The following is a 19,016-nucleotide window of genomic DNA, read 5'->3' on the forward strand; positions in this document are numbered from 1 at the left end:
GAGGCCCAACCATCTGAGCCATCCAGGTGCCCCTCTCTTTTTTTTCTTAATAAAGCTTGGTAAACCAAATCTTTAGCAACTTGAAACTTATTAGCCTGGAGGGCTCTATGTTTGCATTCTACCTGTAGCAGCAGTGTTGGTGGTGAAGCAGGTTTTTGTAGATACTTCTAATGCAGCAAAGAAAAGGAAGAAAAACAAAGGGGAAAGTTAACTTTCTATACAGAAAGAGGCTGAATACTGTTATTTTGCCCTGTGATGAAATCATATGGTATAGTCAAGAATTTGTTATAAAAAATGAGTACAGAAATATCTTACCAAAGAGGAAGCTAATGATTGCTGGTCCCTAAAGGTAAACCATGACTGAAACTTTTGGTTGGAATTCTATAAGCCAAAAATGTCAATTGTTCCCAGGAGTCTGGGAGATGCTGAGTCTTCTTCCCCTCACACCTGTCTGTCCAGGAGACATACTTCTTTTCAGTCAATAAAGAAACAAGGAGCTCTTTCTGAAACTTTTACTTCGAAGGTCAGAAATTAAATGTACACTGTGTATCTGAGGCTCAATCTCTGCACATTTCATGTGGCTCTTTAGCTACATGGTTGAAAGACTTGCTATGGCCCAGTGAGTTTCATTAATACAAAACTGACATATCCAGCCACAGGAGCAGCATTCCCTGAAATCAATGCACTTTAGAAGTACAAGAAAAGATAAAGAAAAATATTCAGCTATATAGAAAGGAAGAGGAGTTTATTTTAGGAAAAAAGTTAAAGCTAGGAGAGACCTGAGGTTATATAGTTCACAGATGAGGAAACTGAAGCCCAGAAAGATCACAAGATGTATCAGTCAGTTATGGCTGCGTAACAAACAACTACAAGATCTTAGCAGCTTACAATAAGCATGTATTTAGCTAATGCATTTCTGGGCATTTGCTGATTCAGGGTTTGGCTGATCTAGGTTTTTTGTGGCTAGAGCAGTTCTGTCTTCACATTTTATGTCCTTGGGTTTACTCCAAATGACTCTCACCTTCCTTGAACCAGTGGCCAACTGGAGGAGGTTTTCCTTTGGTAATGGTAGATGCACCAGAGAGTGCGTAGATGCGCAGGAGGTCTTTTAAGGCCTAGACTTGGAACTGAAAGACTGTTATTTCCACCCACATGTTATTGGCCAACATAAGTCACATGGGCAAGCCCAAAGTAAAGGGCAGGGAAATAATCTCTGCCCACGATGAGGCCCTGCCAAGGGTATGGACTGAGGAAGGGATGAAGAGTTAGAGCCAACCATTTAATCATCCATGCAAAATTTGCCTGTGATCAAAGAGCTATACAATGGCTCATTCGGGACACTAGAATTCAGGTCTCCTGACCCACCCCCCACTCATCCAGGGCTTTTCCCAGTAACCAGGCAGGCACTCAGTGGAGCATACAATAGATGTATTTAAAATCTCTCTCTGGAGGGGCGCCTGGGTGGCTCAGTCGTTAACCGTACATGTTTTCATTCATTGTCAACCCAAGTTTCTCCAGCCTGTGGGTACTACAGTGGTCATGTTAAAAAGAAAAGTTCAGATTTCACTGGTTTTGCAAAATCCTTTCTAATGGCTCAGGAGAAGCCTTCTCATCTTCCCCTCAAGCTCCTCAAGAACATCTGCTACTTGGAGCTATTCATCATTACAGCCAGCCTCTCTGGGACGCCCAGGTGCCCCAGAGCTGTGAATCCTCGAGTCGCCAAAGTGACACTGTGTTCCCTGCAGCCTTCCTCCATATCCTCAGCAGAGCGACAGTACAAGGCATCCTAGACCTGAATATTCAGACTTTCTCATGCAAATGAGTTCCTAAGTTTTTCCTGTTATCCTGTTTCTCCAGAGAGTTCAGACATGAGTATACAGAGCCAAGCCAGGGACCTGTATGTTCAAAAGACCATTTTTAACTCTTCCCTAAGGTGCTAGAGCATCTTCCTCTTCATTCAGCCAAGGGCGTTTATGCAGATCAGTTTATAGATATAAATTCACCAGACATATCTGAATCACAGTTAAGGCCTAAACTGAGATTGTTTTCATGTATTTCATTTGAAGAATGAGCCCGCAGATTAGCATAAAAAAATTGTTGCCCAAAATGGAATTCAGCAAAGGTGTGAGTCAGTCATTTCCATTAGGAAACGGAAATTAATGATAAATGGCTGATTTTAGTGACTTGCTTTGTAGTTCTCTTATTTTTTTCTCCCTTAGAGATTATGACTTGACATTTTTAAATGGTTTCTAAAATGCGATTTACAGAAAACTTCTCAGTTTCATGGGGCATAGCTAAGTTGAATTGGAACATGGCAAACCTATTTAATTTTGCTGAGAATGCATTTAGAAACTGAGTCTTTCTGCTAAATGCTTGTGCATATTCCCAAAGGTCATTTTTTTTCTCTCTTGAGATAAACTCTCAACATGGCGCTAAAGATGTAGATGAAATGGGAATTTAAATCTCAGCTTTCTGTTTCAGTTGGGAGATATGTGCCTTCTTTCCCTTTGGCTAGAAAAACAAAAAGGAAAGCTCACATTAGCAAATGCTTTCCTCCTTAGGTACCACTTTGCCATGAGGGATCTGGCTTAGCCCTTCTCAAACATTTTAAACCAAAAGACACTTCTGAGACTTATTTGTCTCAATGCTATACTTTTATGCTGAACTCCCTTGAAAATTACTATCTTCTCTATATATTCACCAACCAAAGAGACAAAAGCAAAAATATATTTTTTATTTTCTAAATATAAAATCATCTTCTATTAAGTATGGTTTTACAAACTGTACACGCCTCCCAGGTATTCTGATTCGCCCATGTGGAAAAGCACTGCCCACTCCCCTCAGTCATTTTTTAAGTCCCGTCCCAGACTGCCAGTGAAGCAGTTACTGTCTGTGCCTCACCCATATCTAGTTTGGTCTTACCAGTTTAGTGGGCAGATCTGATTTCTAGCTGACAAAATCTCATCTCTTTTCCTAAGAATTTTCTCTGGCCACTGAAGCCCTCTCTGACAGTTCACAAGGTGGGCCAAGAAATTAACATCCTTCCAGCTCCCCTAACGGTCTGAACTGGTGTGTAAATACCCCAGCTCCCTTGCCCCTCCAGTAAGATAATTCTGAGCCACGTGTTCTATACTGGGTCCCAGACCTCCCAGTGTGTTTGGTAGTGCACCCTTTATTCATTCCTTCCCTTTCTTGACACACTTCCCCACTCACCTGCCAGAACTTCCTTAATTATCTCACAAATAAATGATTTGCACTAAAATTCATGTCTTCCAGGCCTGCTTCTGGGGAAATTAAACCAGTCGGGTAAGATCAAGAAACACACTACATCCTGATAACAGCATCAGGTAGAATACTCTGGACACTGGGAATACAAAGATGTGTAGGTTACGATCCCTACTCTTAGGTTCTTTAGAGTCAGTTTGGAGAAAGATGGGCTGAAGCAGGTAAACACAGTGTCCTTTGATATGTATTAATAGAGGTGCTACAGAGGGTTTATGGGCAGTTTCATCACTTTTCAGCTCTGTGACCTCAGTTTCACCATCTGAAAAATGGGGCATTGTGAGGTTTAAATGAAACAGTATATATAAAATGCCTATGGCAGTACCTGGTAATTAAGTATTGAATTCCCAAGTCATGCACTGAGGTACTCTGGAGCACTGCAGGAAATTCACAATGAGTGCAGCAGCATATTCTATTTATGTGTTTGTCTATTTGTTTCCAACTTTATTGAGGATTAATTGCCAAATGTAATTGTATATATTTAAAGTGTACAATGTGATGATTTGATATACATATACATTGTAGCAGGATTACAGAGATCAAGAGAATTAACACATTCCTCATCTCACATAGTTAACTCTTTTGTGTATGTTTGTGTGTGAGTGCTGAGAATGCCTAATATCTATTCTCCACAACTTTCAAGTCTACAGTACCATTTATTAACTATAGTCATCATGCTGTATATTAGATCCTCCAAACTTACTCATCTTATAACTGGAAGTTTGTACCCTCTGACCAACATCTCTCCATTTCCCCCACCCCAAGGCCCCTGGCACCTTCCATTCTATTCTCTGTTTTTTTTTAATTTTTTTTTTAAATTTTTTAATTTTAATTTAATTCTATGAAATTAACCTCTTCTTTTTTTGGTTCTACATATAAGTGATACCATATAGTATTTGTCTTTCACTGTCTGGCTTATTTCACTTAGCATAATACCTTCCAGTTTCATCCATTCTGTCACAACTAGCAGGCTTTCCTTCTGTTTTATGGCTGAATCATATTTTGTTGTGTGTATGTGTATGTGCATTTGTGTGAGTATGTAGTGTGTAAATACATTATATATAATCACATTTTCTTTATCCATTTTTCTGTGTAAGGACTTTCAGATTGTTTCCATAGCTTCATTCCTGTGAATAATGCTGCAGTAAACATGAGAGTGCAGATATCTCTTTGAGATACTGATTCCTTTTCCTTTGGATATATACCCAAGAGTGAGATTAGCAGGGTATTTTAAATTTTTGAGGGAAACTCAGAGCTATGCAACATCTTTTGGACACTATGGAAACTACTAGCTTGAGGTAGTTCACAGTTTCAACATTAGATCTGGTGACATTACTTTTTTTTTTTTTTTAAGATTTATTTATTTATTTGACAGAGAGAGACACAGCGAGAGAGGGAACACAAGCAGGGGGAGTGGGAGAGGGAGAAGCAGGCTTCCCGCCAAGCAGAGAGCCCAATGCGGGGCTCAATCCCAGGACCCTGGGATCATGACCTGAGCCGAAGGCAGATGCTTAAAGACTGAGCTACCCAGGCGCCCCGAGGTGACATTACTTTTGATAACATGATGTCTTTGCAAGCCTGGTGTTCAGCAGTTGTTGTAGTAAAAACCAAATACCAAGCAAAAATCAATGCAGAACAGGAAATGGGGGGGGGGAGCGGCGGGTAGCCGATCTGATTCCAAGGTTTAAGAAATTGTACAGTGCCCAGCAGGTGCACACATCCCACTGGGAAGTAACTGTGGTTATTGAAGACTGAAATTAAAATTTTTTTTATTTATATGCATTATTTTTTCCAAATGGCTGCTAAATTGTTAGGATATAAATATTTAATAAGTTATCTGGACTTAATTACTTAACAAATGGAATTGTTAAGTGTTTCTTTTGGCCTAGAAATCCCATGAAGAAACTACAGAGACACAGAGTTCTGTGAACTGAGGAAGTTTTGGAACCTCAGGTTTATTATGTTTTAGCTATTTAAATAGCTACTTGAAAATTGAAATTAATTAAAAATATTTGGCACATACAACTTTGACTATATCAGTCTACTACTTAAAAATGTCAGTGTCCTTGCATGCTTACCAAGAAGACACCAAATTTCTCAGACTGTTATTGTAGACTTTCCATGGTCCCCACCCACCCACCCAACGTACCTTTTAGGTTTAATCTTCTATCGCTATCATCTGGCTAAAGCAAAATATTCACCATTCCCAGAGTTATGACTTGCCCTCTCTACCACCTTCACGGCCAAAAATGCACTCTCCTACTGGTATCCTACTAATTCTTCAAGAATCTTCAAAACCCAAAATAAATTCTGTCTCTTCCATTGAAGAAATTTGTCTTTCTGTTCTGTCAGATGTGATTTCTCCTGCTTGGAACATCTGTTGACCTATTATACAACTCTTGGGAACATTTATCTCATATTTCCCCTTCTTTTCTTTTCTCCCTATTAAATGGAAAGTTCCCATATGGTAAGGCTCATTTCTTACATGGGTTTCTGTGCACTGCAATGTTACTACCTTGAATGGATCGTTGGAATGGATTGGTGAATGGAAGGATGGATGCATGGGTAGATGAATGGCTGGATAATAAACTGATGGATGGGTAAAAATATCAATGCATGGATGGAGGACAGGTGACTAATGGATGTGTAGATGAAGAGGTACATGGATGAGTTAGTGGTTGTGTGAATGAATGTTACAGCAGTTTGAAAACCCATTTTTCCTAATATTTTAGTCCCTCATAGTCATAAATTACTGAGGGGTTAAATCCAATTAACAATCCTTTTACCATTCCATGCCTTATTAGAATTCTAACATCCCTTCTTATCATGAATTAGAACAAAATCTCCTACTCACCAATAAGATCTGCTTCTCCCAGTCAGTTTTATATATCAGTTTCCTTATCAAATCACTTGATTTGCCTGTCCAAAAAAATAAGTATATTGATTATGACATAATTTTTATTATATATATTTTGTGTTCTATAGTCACATAAAGGCAGCATGCTTATAGCGAAAAATCAAGTCTCCCCATAAAATGTGGGAATTAGCTAATTTTATACAGATATGGTTCAAGAGAATATAATGGAGTGGACTATGAAGATCAAACACAAAATTTGACAGTGATCTTGAGAAAGGGAACTACTGTTCATTGAGTATTGCTATGTGTCATTTAATTTTCCCAACTACCTTGTGAATTAGAGATTATTATTCCTATTTCCTAAATGATAAAACAGAAATATATAGAAGTTGTGAATCTAGCCCAAGGTTGCACATTTCATATATGGGGGAAACAGTATTGAGAGTCGCACAGTTGTTATCAATTTAACGTGGCTCAGACCCATGCTTTTGGCTCCTCGCCACATTGGGGTGCATACGTGGACACCCAGCAGTGAGAACTAGGAAGAAAACTTTAGACAGAGAAAAATTGGCCTAGGTTTGTCCTCCACTGCCCAATCTGCTGACCCTAATAACATCAACAGCTTGAACCCAGGAGCCATAACAATTATAGTTGTCCACTTCACATTTCAGAGAATCAAGGAGTAAAAAGGAGAGGAAACTCAGGAGAGAGGAACATGAAGGGAATGGAAGACAAGAGGGCCCTGGGAAATCTGCAGAATTAACTTTATCAATGGCAGAAGCAAAGAATCTTTCCCTGTCTCTCTTTCCCCCACCAGGCCTGTTGAGTATATTGATCAGACTTCATTCCACGGCCCCAGCTCAGAAGTTAAAGTGGATCTTGAAGGCACTTAACGGCTGGAGCTTCTCAGCTAACCGTACTCCTTGTAGCTAAACAACACATTTTGTCTGGAAGGAAGATCTGAGAAGTGCTTCTCCATGGATACCATGGTTCTTCCGATGAAATGTCTCCTAGGAGAATACCATGGGTGGGAGATGGAAGAAGAGAAAGAGGTAAGCTCACAGGAGACCTGATTACTGACTGACCCCCACTCAATGTTAGTTTACTGTGACCATCTCTTAACCACTCTGGGTCTCTGTTTCCTCAGCTAAGAAAGGGAGAGGGGTTCTATTGGAAATCTAAGAAATACTTGATTCCATATAGCATGAATTCTTATCTAGAAATCCCATGGAACTAACAGGGTATTAAGAGCATGGAGTCTAGGGCAGATTGCCTGAGTTTGAAATCTGGCTTTAGCACTAATCTTGGGTAAATTATAAAAATCTCTCTGGACTTTGGTTTCCTCCTCTTTAAGATGGGACTAATAATAGTCCATACCTACCTAATAGGGGTGAAAATCAAAAGAGAAGGAAGCATTTAGAAAAGTGCCTGGCACACAGTGAATAGTCAGCAAATGCTAGTTACAACTCCCAGCCTCTGGCGGCACATGTTCCCACATACAAATACTCTTGAAAGGACCCCAAGCTTAGAGTGAGAATTTAAGGGGCAAATGGTCCAGGTTAGGCTGGGCAGTAGCTGCATCGAAGGAAGAACGTTAGCCCTGCTTTTTGAATATCCTCGTTTCTGAGAAAGGGTAGAAGGCATTTTTCTTCCCAGAGTACGGTGTGTGGTTGCTTCCGTCTCTGATCTGATTGCGCCTCAATGATTTTTTTTTTAAAGATTTTATTTATTTATTTGACAGAGAGAGACACAGCGAGAGAGGGAACACAAGCAGGGGGAGTGGGAGAGGGAGAAGCAGGCTCCCCACTGAGCAGGGAGCCCGATGCGGGACTCGATCCCAGGACCCTGGGATCATGACCTGAGCTGAAGGCAGACGCTTAACGACTGAGCCACCCAGGCGCCCCAGCACCTCAATGATTTTTTAATCGAAGGTTTTTAAAAGTTGTTAATTGAGTTCTGCTCCTCTAACCGTTTGAAGTCACTGAGTCTCAAACAAAATGTTTCAGAAGCCCATAAACATCATCGTCTGCTACAACCTGCTCAGAGCTATTAACTTTCTATTCTTTTATTGTTGGGATGCTTGACAACTAGGCTTCCTTTGCTATGCCGTAATGAGGCATCACCTGTAAGTCAGCCTCACAGCCTGGGGTAGGTGGTGGGGTGTGGTGGGGATTCTGGCCAATCGCTTATCAAAAGCAAGGTTCCCATGTTTTCAGGCCTTTGATTAAGGAAAGAGAATGTGCTTCAGAAATTGATTCCAATGATGATCCAGACCCCAAAGAGCAAGACTGTTGTCAATCATAATCATCAAAGGTGGAGCTTACAAGTGAATGAAGAGGAGTGCATGTTTGGATGATCAGTAGATCATCTTTCTAATCGCAGTAGAACAGCTGAGCTGTTCCTTTTGAAAGGTGGCATCCTCACTGTTGGCAAAGGGATGCAGAGATGGAATTAGGACAGGGAAGAGGGTGTGTGAGGGGGAAATAAAAAACAACACATCAAGTCTTGCTCTGATCCTACAAGTAGCCTCTTTGCCATGGGATCAGAAATGGTGAATGTTCACGGTTATTAAGAGTCAACCCAGGGGGCACCTGGCTGGCTCAGTCAGCAGAGCGTGTGACGCTTGATCTCAGGGTTGTAAGTTTGAGCCCTATGTTGAGTGTAGAGATTACTTAAAAATAAAATCTTTTAAAAAAAAAGAGAGAGTCACCCGGAAGCATAGCAGTGCCTTCAGAAAAATGGTGCATAATTTGCTTTATGTTTCCATAAAGATGTTTCATTTTGTTTATTGAACGAGGGAGTACAGTTGTGAGGTCCTATCACCACTGGGAACCGGTGAGCTTCTTCTCTCTACATCTTAAATTACTTTGATATTAAAGAAATGTGACTGTAGACATGAGACAGGAACTGAGCATCCTGTTTATTTCCCTAGAGGCAAAAAAACAAACAGAACAAAAAAAAGAAAAATAGAAAAACAAAAAATACAGGATGCCATTGCTGAGGAAGAAATAGAAACCACAGCCGCTGGACTCTGTTTTTTCCCATCTGTTTTTCAGCTCCCTAATTATTTATCCCTAGTTTCTACTTACTTGTGTTTCAGCACACTTTTTTCCTCCTTCCTATCAGTCCATTTCACTTCCCAGGAGAACCCCGAGATCTCTTCAGTTCTACCGTTTGTCCCGTGAGAGGCATGCAGTCTGGTGCTTAAGTACCCGTTATCAGAATACACTTCCTAGCCCATGTAAGTTCAGGCAAATTGCTTCCCCTCCTCATACCTCGTGTCCTCATCTGTAAAAAGGATGTAAAGAGTCCTGTATCATAACGCGGTTGTAAGGATTCCATGGGGGCACACATATAAAGCATCTAAATCACTGTTAGCTCTTTCTATTATATATCCTCTGGCCTCACTCCTTCCCATAAATCCGGTATCACTCATTAACTAGCAATTTAGAGGAAAAGGAAGGGAAAAGTGGCTAAAAGAAACAGAAAGGTGAATGCTGATATAATAGCTTTCAAGTAGGGGGAGTGGGAAATGGAGTGTTAGCTGTCATTGAAGTATGAGAAGGCACTCTAGAATTTTTGCATAAGGGTCTAGAACAATCATTTGAGCCCATATAATTCATATAGGAAAATAGGCATATAGGCAAAGCCATATCTAGTTTCTCTGACCCCATGATAGAGAGCATTTAGCATACCTACTTAGAAAAGAATTTGGACTAACAATTGATCTCCCTCTTCTAGCTTTTGTAGGACACAAGCAGAATTTAAAATACATTAATACAGCTGTGGGGAGGAATGGGAAAGGATGAGAGAGAGAGGGTAGTAAAAAAAAGCAAATAGTCCCTTTCCCCACTGCATCGAAGAAGCATTTTCCTAGGCTGACCATCTGCTGGCCAATCTGAAGTCAGTTCCATCCCAAATCATGTGCGTTCCATGGCACTTCAATCTTGGGCCTCCAGATTGATGTAGACCAGAAGAAAGGCATATCTGAATGGCCAGAATGATGCTGCCACCCTTCTGGGAAGCTCCAATGTATGCCACAAGCCAAGGCCTCAAAGACATGTGCAGAATTACTTGGTTGGCATTATTAATCGTGTTAATACTAGATTCTATTTTAGATATCGTACAAGCTTTTAACAGTGGAGGATTTAAAACCTATCTAAAACAGACACGTGCATAACACGAGCTGCCCTGTACCCTTCATCTATCATTATCATCTCGGGACCTGTCCTGTTTCATTTTGACCCCGACCCACTTCTCCACTTCCCATATGATTTTGAAGCAATTCCAGGCTATCATATCATTTCACCCCTAAGTATTTGAGTAAGTTTCTCTGAAACAGAGGTTAGCAAACTCTGGCCCATGGATCAGCCTCCTGTTTTATCAATAAGGTTTACTGGAATGCGGCCATGCCCATTCATTTACCTCTTTTCCATTGCCTGCTTCCCCAGAGACCCTATGGGCCATAAAGCCTAAAATATATACTATTTGGCCCTTTAAGAAAAAGTTTGATAACCCACCCCCCTCCCTGCTCTAAAAGATAAGGACTTTATTTATTTATTTATTTTGTTTTGTTTTATTTTATTATGTTAGTCACCATACAGTACATCATTAGTTTTTGATGTAGTGTTCCATGATTCATTGTTTTCATATAAGATAAGGACTTTAAAAAACATAACTAGAATACTATTATCACACCTCAAAAATTACCAGTAATGTACTACACAGTAACTTGAAATTGTTTAGGACTCTATACCTTATTAAGTGCCTTCATATTTGTTCCTTCATTTGAATCTGCAACAACTCTCTGAGATAAAGCTGGAAAACTTTAATGTCATCTAAATCCCTTTTATATATGAAGAAACATGGAAGCATAGAGAATTTAAAGGCGATTTCATCAAAGCCAGGCAGCTAATAGCAGTTTGAATAAGCCTCGGCCTCTCCTCTGATATATTGTGGTAGGTCAAGGGGAAGTTTGAATTCTGCAGTATGTGAATGATAAACTGTGTACTTCTCAGTTCTATTTCACGAGTATGTGACTTGAAGGACCTGGGGTGGAATATATATTTCAGACATGACTTAGAGATAATTTAAGGTGAACCTCCTTCAAGCAGTAAAAATAAGCAAGTTTTTATCCTGAGTGTGAGTTCCCATGGAACCACTCTGAGTTTGAAGAGCTGCAGTGGCGTCTGGAGAAAAATCTAGGGGTAATCCTGTTTCCTAGCATCTTCCTTAGAGAAGAACATGGTGTATTATTTTACAGGCCAAAGAAAAAGGGTGAAATGTGAGGGGTGGAAATTCACTTTAGTTACACGAGCACCCAGAGTCTGGGGTGCATCCCAACCTTTTCTCTCCCATAAAGCTGGCTGGAAACATAATAAAAACCAGACTTTCTCATGAGAAACCTGATGGCATTTTTATTGGTTTGTCTGTGAGATAATACTCCACCTTTGGGAAGAAAATCCAAGAGAGCTTGTAAGAGTGGGAAATAGTCACAGAAAGTCCAGTTATATTTCAGAAACCATAAGAAAATTAGTTTCCATTTTCACATAACCTGAAACTCAATATAATCAAAGGTCATCACCCAAGCAGTGTCCGGATTATTTAAAATAAAAGCTTGATTATGTTTACAAACTAGCTTTCTTTAAGAAATTGAAAACATGGGGCGCCTGGGTGGCTCAGTCGGTTAAATGTCTGCCTTCAGCTCAGGTCATGATCCCGGGGTTCTGGGATCGAGCCCCGCATCGGGCTCCCTGCTCCGCGGGAAGCCTGCCTCTCCCTCTCCCACTCCCCCTGCTTGTGTTCCCTCTCTCGCTGTGTCTCTCTCTGTCAAATAAATAAATAAATAAATAAATAAATAGATAGATAGATAGATAGATAGATAGAAAGAAAGAAAGAAACTGAAAATGTTGTCCTAATTAGGCAATTGGCTCCCTGAGAGTAGGGACCACTGCAGGGCCTAGAACTGGGTCTGCCAGGGTGTGGTACTTCATCTAAGTGGTGTTGAATGGCTACCCAGTGTCAACATCATTACTTTAGGTATGGGCCTAAAGTATGACCAGATCATACTTCTGGTCATTAAAAGGAACCTATCTCCCCAAATAATAACTCTGTAGTGGAGAGAATCCTGATAGGATACCACCTTAACCAAGTGATCAAGGTTAACATCGCCACTGATAAGTCATGTGGTTATCACATAGCCTGTGGTAGGTCAAATAATGGCCCCCGATGATATCCAAGTTCTGATCCCTGGACCCTGTGGCTATGTTATATGGCAAACTTTATGTAACAAAAGGGACTTTGCAGTTGCAATCGAGATGGGGAAATTATCCTGGATTATCTGGGTGGGCCCAGTGTAATCTTTTTTTTTTTTTTAAGTTTTTTTTATTTTATTTTTTTGATAGAGAGAGACACAGTGAGAGAGGGAACACAAGCAGGGGGAGTGGGAGAGGGAGAAGTAGGCTTCCCGCAGAGCAGGGAGCCCGATGCGGGGCTCGATCCCAGGACCCTGGGATCATGACCTGAGCCGAAGGCAGACGCTTAACCGACTGAGCCACTCAGGCACCCCAGGGCCCAATGTAATCTTAAGAGTCCTTATAGGGGCACCTGGGTGGCTCAGTCGGTGAAGCATCTGCCTTTGGCTGAGGTCATGATCCCGGGGTCCTGGGATTGAGCCCCATGTCGGGCTCTCTGCTTAGCTGGGAGCGTGCTTCTCCCTCTCCCTCTGCCTGCCGCCCCCCTGCTTGTGCTCTCTCTCTGTCAAATAAATAAATAAAATCTTTAAAAAAAAAAAAAAAGAAAGAAAGAGTCCTTATAAGAGGGAGGCAGAGAGAGATTTGACTATGGAAGAAGAGAAGGCAATGTGATGACAGAAGCAGAGACTGGAGTGCTGTACCACCTGCCAAGGAATGCTGGGAGCCTCCAGAGGCTGGAAGAAGCAAGGAACAATTCTCCCTGGAGCATCCCGTAGGAAGCAGGCCTGGCAACATTGATTTTAGTCCCGTAAGACTCATTTCAGACTTCTGGCCTTCAGAATTATAAGAGAATAAATTTCTGTCATTTTCAGCCACTAAATTCATGGTAATTTATTACAGCAGCAACTAAGACATACTCTCAGATATAATGTGATGAGAAGAGCACCTCGCCTCTGTGGTTTCTCTCCCCTGTCTTATAATGAAAAGACATCAGACAAACCCAAATGGAGGGATGCGCTACACAATACCTGACTAGTGCTCTTCAAAAGTGTCAAGGTCAGGACAAACAGGAAAGTCGGAGAAAGTGCCACAGAAAACAGGAAACTAAGGAATCATAAGGACTGAATGGAGTGTGGTATCTTGGCCTGGATCCTGGAACAGAGAATGACAGTAATAGAAAGACTGGTGCGATCTGAATAAAGTCTGTAGTTCAGATAGTCGTATTGTACCCATGCTAATTGCTTCGTTTTGTAGACGTCGACAATAGAGGAGATTGGGGGAAGGGTCTATGGGAACTCTTTGCACTGTTGTTGCAAATCCCTGTAAACCTAAAGTCATTTCAAAATAAAGTGTTTGAAAAGGAATCCTTCCCAGTAACATTTGTCCCGTCAGATCTGTTATTGGAGGTGGAAATGATACAGGGATGTGTTTTAGGGATTCTGGGGCTGCACTGATTGGATTCTCCTGGAAGAAAGGAAGAAAGAGCTGGAAAGAGAGATGACTGAGGGTAGAGGGAAGCTGCCACTCTCCATCGCATTAGGTGCCACTGGGTGGTACTAATACCTCATGTTGTCCTGGAACCATAGGCAAGGGGGAAATGCCCCTGTATTTTATGGAGGGACATTTAATGGCACAGAACAGTTCAGTGGCAAATAATGTTCATTGAATTAATTTGATTTGCCCAAGCTCACCGAGCAAAGAGGGGGAAAGAAAACTTCACTCTCGAGGGCAGAAGTACCAAGAACTGGTGGATATATTTTCAAACCACCATACCAGGTGTTCTCTTAGCCTTGGCTCTGATGGAGAATTTGATCTTCTATGCTAGGCTTTCTCTGGGCAACCACATTTCCTCCCACAGTTTCGTGTGGCTCAAAGGGAAACCTGGCTTTCTTTCAGAAGACTCCCCCCATCTCTCTTCTAAGTTTCCAAGCCCCGTGAAAAGTCACAGCATGTTCAGAAAAGAGAAGGGAACTTGAAATGATCCCAACCTTTCAGGATCTGGTTATAGTCATCTGTCTCTTTTGTTCTTGCTGTAGCACTAAAATGTGACCTCTCTGATTCTTCTCAAGCAAGGGTTGCTGCAACCTTCAGCAGCTTCTCCATGGTGCTGCCACTGGATGACACTGACGTTCTATTCGGTACCCACTGACTGTCACCACATGACCTTGTCCTTGAAGCCTGACTTTACTTGATCCTTGGCAAGTCTTTTTCTATACATTTGTATAGAAAAAGCATGCAGTGTGCTCGTTCTCAGGCAGTCCTCTTAATTATTTACCTCTTTGGCTTCAGACTTCAGCTCTCATTTCTGTCGACTTCCTTACTTTCCCTTGTTCAAATAGTGAACTCAGTATACCTAAAGCCAGATTCAGCATTTTTCTCCACAGTGGCCTCTTCCTTGCCCTTGCTCTTCATTCTCTGAGTCATGAGCCTAACAATAAAAATTCACCATCTTCGGCTTCTTTGTTGCCTATACTCCCTATATTTGTAATGAGATTCTTGCCCCTGTATTGTATCAAAAAGAGCTCATCTGCCACTCAGTCTGGGATAGTTCCCGGCCATTATTGGGGATAGCAAAAAGCCTCAGTTTCTCCATTCAGCTTCAGATTGGTCCAATTGCTGGTTCCATTCTAAACTTGAGATTCCAGTTTCCTATCTGTCCCCATTTCCTGCCCTGGTTTCTTAACCCTTTCTGCCATATCTCCCTAACACCTAGATCATCACTTCTCAGACTATTAAAATGTGCACATGATTCCCTGAGGATCTTGTTAAAATGCAGATTATGATCCAGGAGATCTGGGGTGGTGCCTGAGATTCTGTATTTCTAATGAGCTCTTGGGTGATACCCACGCTGCTGGTCCAGGGCCACACTTGGGAGCAAGGGCTCATAGCAAGTCTCCTAAAGGTGCTTCCTCACTCACCATCTTTCTCCACAAAGGGGAAAACACAAGTGCTGTCACATTGCCAGGCTTTCTGGATCTCACACCGCCAGCATCACTGGTCCCCAGCATAGGAGAGTGCTCAAATCCCCTGGAGATGCGATGAGAAATACTGATTCTTGGGTTTCACCCCCTGGAGATTCTGACTCACTAGGTCTGGGGTAGGGCCTCAGAATCTGTATTTTTAAGAAGTACCCCCCACCCCCGGCAGTCTTAATGATTTTTTAAGAACCAGTGTCTTACAGGTTAAAGTCCAAACTGAAGCCTTAAATATAGTCTTCCCCAGCAGATCCAATCTCCTTTATTTCTCATTTATTACTCCCCCCAAACCTTTGTTCTGGGCAGGCTGTCTCTTAAAAAGACCCAAAGCATCCCCTACTCTTTACTCTGGCTCACCTACAAATTCTCCCCACTCTAGAATTACTCTGTCTTATCTGTGTATGTTCATGGTCACTCCACCAAGAATACCAGCTCCTGGAAGACAAAGTGCCACACACACAGCTGGTAGGAAGAGACTTTGTCTCCACTCTCTGTAGCGCTGTCAACTCCAACCATCCTCCCAAATTCTACCAAGTCACTGCCTCCACCCCCATATTCAAGTCCCATGGGAAACCCACTTTTCTGGAAGAATGGAAAATGTGACTCTCTTGACTGAAATAGAAGTGACACCCTGTCCTGACACATAAGGAAGGATGCTGAGTCACACTCCAATCCTATCTGGAAACAAGTCCCTGGGGACAGGGACTTTGTCTTATATTTGTTCTATGCTATTTTCATAAGTCAAAAGCATCTCATGTTCACCATTAAATGAAATGCTAAGCAAACATCTGAGTATGTTTGGTGATCTGCCAGAAGGTGACACATAATGGTAGGGATGGAGTCATTACAGCTAATTAGTCAAAATGACATCAAAACTTTCTAATTAGCTTTTGTAAACATCCTTGTGCCAAGAAAACATTAGGTGTTGAACCTCATTATCTACTCCTAAAATATGATTAGAACAGCCTACGGTGCCGCGGAACACATAAGGCTAACGCCAGCCGTGAGAAATCAGGATCTATCAGCATCAGCTTAACGTACACAGGAAGAAACACTTACGGCTCAGTAGGAATTAAGAAGTGAGGCCGACTCAGCACCCAGGGTTGTCTAAAGAAAGAAAGAGAAACAACATCCAGGAGTCCTTTTTTTTTTAAAGATTTTTAAAATTTATTTATTTATTTGGCACAAAGAGAGAGAAAGCGCGAGAGCGCACAAGCAGGGGGAGCGGCAGGCAGAGGGAGAAGGAGAAGCAGGTTTCCCGCGGAGCAGGGAGCCCGATGCGGGACTCGATCCCAGGACCCTGAGCCAAAGGCAGACGCTTAACTGACTGAGTCACCCAGGCGCCCCTCCAGGAGTCCTCTTTGTGAACCAAAAATATGCTCTCTGGACCAAACCTAACAAGAGAATACATGATCCATCATGATGTCACCCAAACCTGCCTCTAACTCGTTCCCCAACCCCTCTCTTCTGATCCAGGTGACTTTCCTGTACCTAAAGCTGTCCCCTGCCCACTGCCATGTTCTTTCTCTTATGCCTCTATTCTAGGCACATACTATTTTCTTTGTTCAAGAGGTCCTGCCACACACTCACTCAACCTTTAAGATCAAATGTCACCTCTGGAGAAAAGGTAGTAGCTTCATTCTAGGGAGGGAATGGGGTCTAAACTGCTGCCACTTATTTTTTGTAAGAAGCCGGAGTTTATTTCTATTTAAACAATACTCAAGGAATTTTCAGAAGGTCAGAAGGCCCAAAGATAGCCAGGTTTAATATATTATAGCCAGGCGCTGGCAGCTGCTGCCTGTTTAGAAATCTTCAGGACAACCCTGGGTGGTTTGACCCTGGTAATTCTCCCAGTCCACAAGTGGTGCATTCCTCTGAGTTTTGGCGTAATTCACACGAGGCTAGCCCTCCAGTAATGATGACCGAAAACAATGCTAGAAGCAATCATTGTCATTGAGAGGAAGAAAGGTAAATGATCAGAGAAGAAAGCCACCATAGCAATTTCAAGAAGCAAAATTATTCAGTATAAAACAAACGAGCATTTGCAGAATCTGTATGAAAACCCTTCTTGCATTATTCTTTGAAACCAGGTCCTGTGACTATGAGCTTGAGGAGCTGGGATCATGATGGATCTTGTAATAACACTCAGGCTCTTGCACAGTGCCTGAAAACCAGCAGACGTGTGATCAGTGTCTTTCAAGTAAATGGAGGAGTTGCTGATTTCACCTGTGAGTAGGACCTTCTGCCCATTAATCCGAGGTCAATCCCTCTTCTACTTTATTGGGCTTTTTCAGAGTAAAACCCCAACACTAATCTCTCTGAATTGCAACAATAATAACAGTTTTATTGTAAGAGCAACCAGTATTAATTGAGCACTTACTATGTGCCAAATGCTGTGAAGTCTTAACATGGATAATTTCAGTTAACTTCACAAATTATCCCCACTTTCCAGATTAGGAGCTTGGAGTTTAAGACACCAAGTAATTTAATTTGCCTACATCATTTGCCAGGGCAGTACATGAAGGAGCCAAGATCGAAGCACAGAAGCCATATAGTGCATTATTAAGGTATAGTGCTCGCAACTAATCAACACCACTAGGCTCACGGTTATTGACTCATTACCGGTGATGTTGATCTCCACTGAGCAGCTCTGCCCACTCCAGGCATGCAGCATCAGACCCTCTACGGCTGGCTGAGGGGAGCACAAGCCCCTTGGATTTGTGGAGCATGGGGCCATCTCAGTGTTGCCACTGGCCCCTGGAAATTACCATGACAACGCGCTTGGAGTCTTCTTTGGTGGGCTCTGGCCCGGTGATGAATGCAAGCTTCTTTACTCCTTATGGATCCCGAAAAGCCAACCCTTCAGTGGCGGTACCTGTTAGTAACTGGCTTCCTGTGATGTGCCCGAAAGAGCAGGCTCCACCTAGGTCTTGAAGCTAAACCCCTGTAATGTATGTGGAAGTTGTTGGCTAAAGGTCCAAACTTAAAACTCGTTGTACCTCCTCAGTAAAGCCTTTTCTGGCCCCCAGTCAACTCTAAGTTATTTCTTTCCACTCCCCAATTCCTTGGTGTTCTTTCTATGTGTAAGTCCTTTTCAGTTTATTTCCCACTCGGGGCTTAAGGGGAAAGTTGCTACAACACATGGCAAGCAGTCAATAAAAAAATTGCAAATAACTGCATCAAAATGCCAGTTCATGGGGCGCCTGGGTGGCTCAGTCATTAAGCGTCTGCCTTCAGCTCAGGTCATGATCCCAGGACCCTGGGATCGAGCCCCACATCGGGCTCCCTGCTCCGCGGGAGGCCTGCTTCTCCCACCCCCACTCCCCCTGCTTGTGTTCCCTCTCTTGCTGTGTCTCTCTCTGTCAAATAAATAAATAAAATCTTAAAAAAAAAAATGCCAGTTCGTGTAATTTTAAGTCCAATGAGAAAAATCCCATTTTTCCAGAAAAGACGTCTTTACTGATCTTTGAGTTTGAGAATGTAGCCAGCTCCCGATTTTATTTCTCCCTGGTAAAGGGAACAATAATGGCATGGCAAATCGTTGGGGAAGAGCATGTGTGTGTGTGTGTGAGAGAGAGATGGCCTGACAAATCTATGGGGAAGAGAGAGAGAGAGAGAGAGAGAGAGTGTGTGTGTGTGTGTGTGAGAGAGAGATGGCCTGGCAAATCTATGGGGAAGAGCGAACACGCGTGTGTGTGTGTGTGTGTG

At 42.1% G+C, this 19,016-nt stretch overlaps 1 long non-coding RNA gene across 1 annotated transcript in view; it reads right to left on the bottom strand.

The window, feature by feature from the left end:
- Nucleotides 1-6,007: 6,007 nt before the first annotated feature.
- The window catches only part of LOC118007080, a 33,975-nt gene continuing 20,966 nt past the window's right edge, over nucleotides 6,008-19,016 (bottom strand). Inside the window, exons 2-3 of the long non-coding RNA XR_004678265.1 lie at nucleotides 16,368-16,415; nucleotides 6,008-6,201 (exon numbers count right to left, since the gene is read on the bottom strand). This is a non-coding gene — a long non-coding RNA (uncharacterized LOC118007080). The remainder of the gene's footprint in view (nucleotides 6,202-16,367; nucleotides 16,416-19,016) is intronic.

Source organism: Mirounga leonina, unplaced genomic scaffold, assembly GCF_011800145.1.
Source record: "Mirounga leonina isolate KUSES-001 unplaced genomic scaffold, KU_Mleo_1.0 Mir_101595, whole genome shotgun sequence".
Classification (NCBI taxonomy): Eukaryota; Metazoa; Chordata; class Mammalia; order Carnivora; family Phocidae; genus Mirounga; species Mirounga leonina.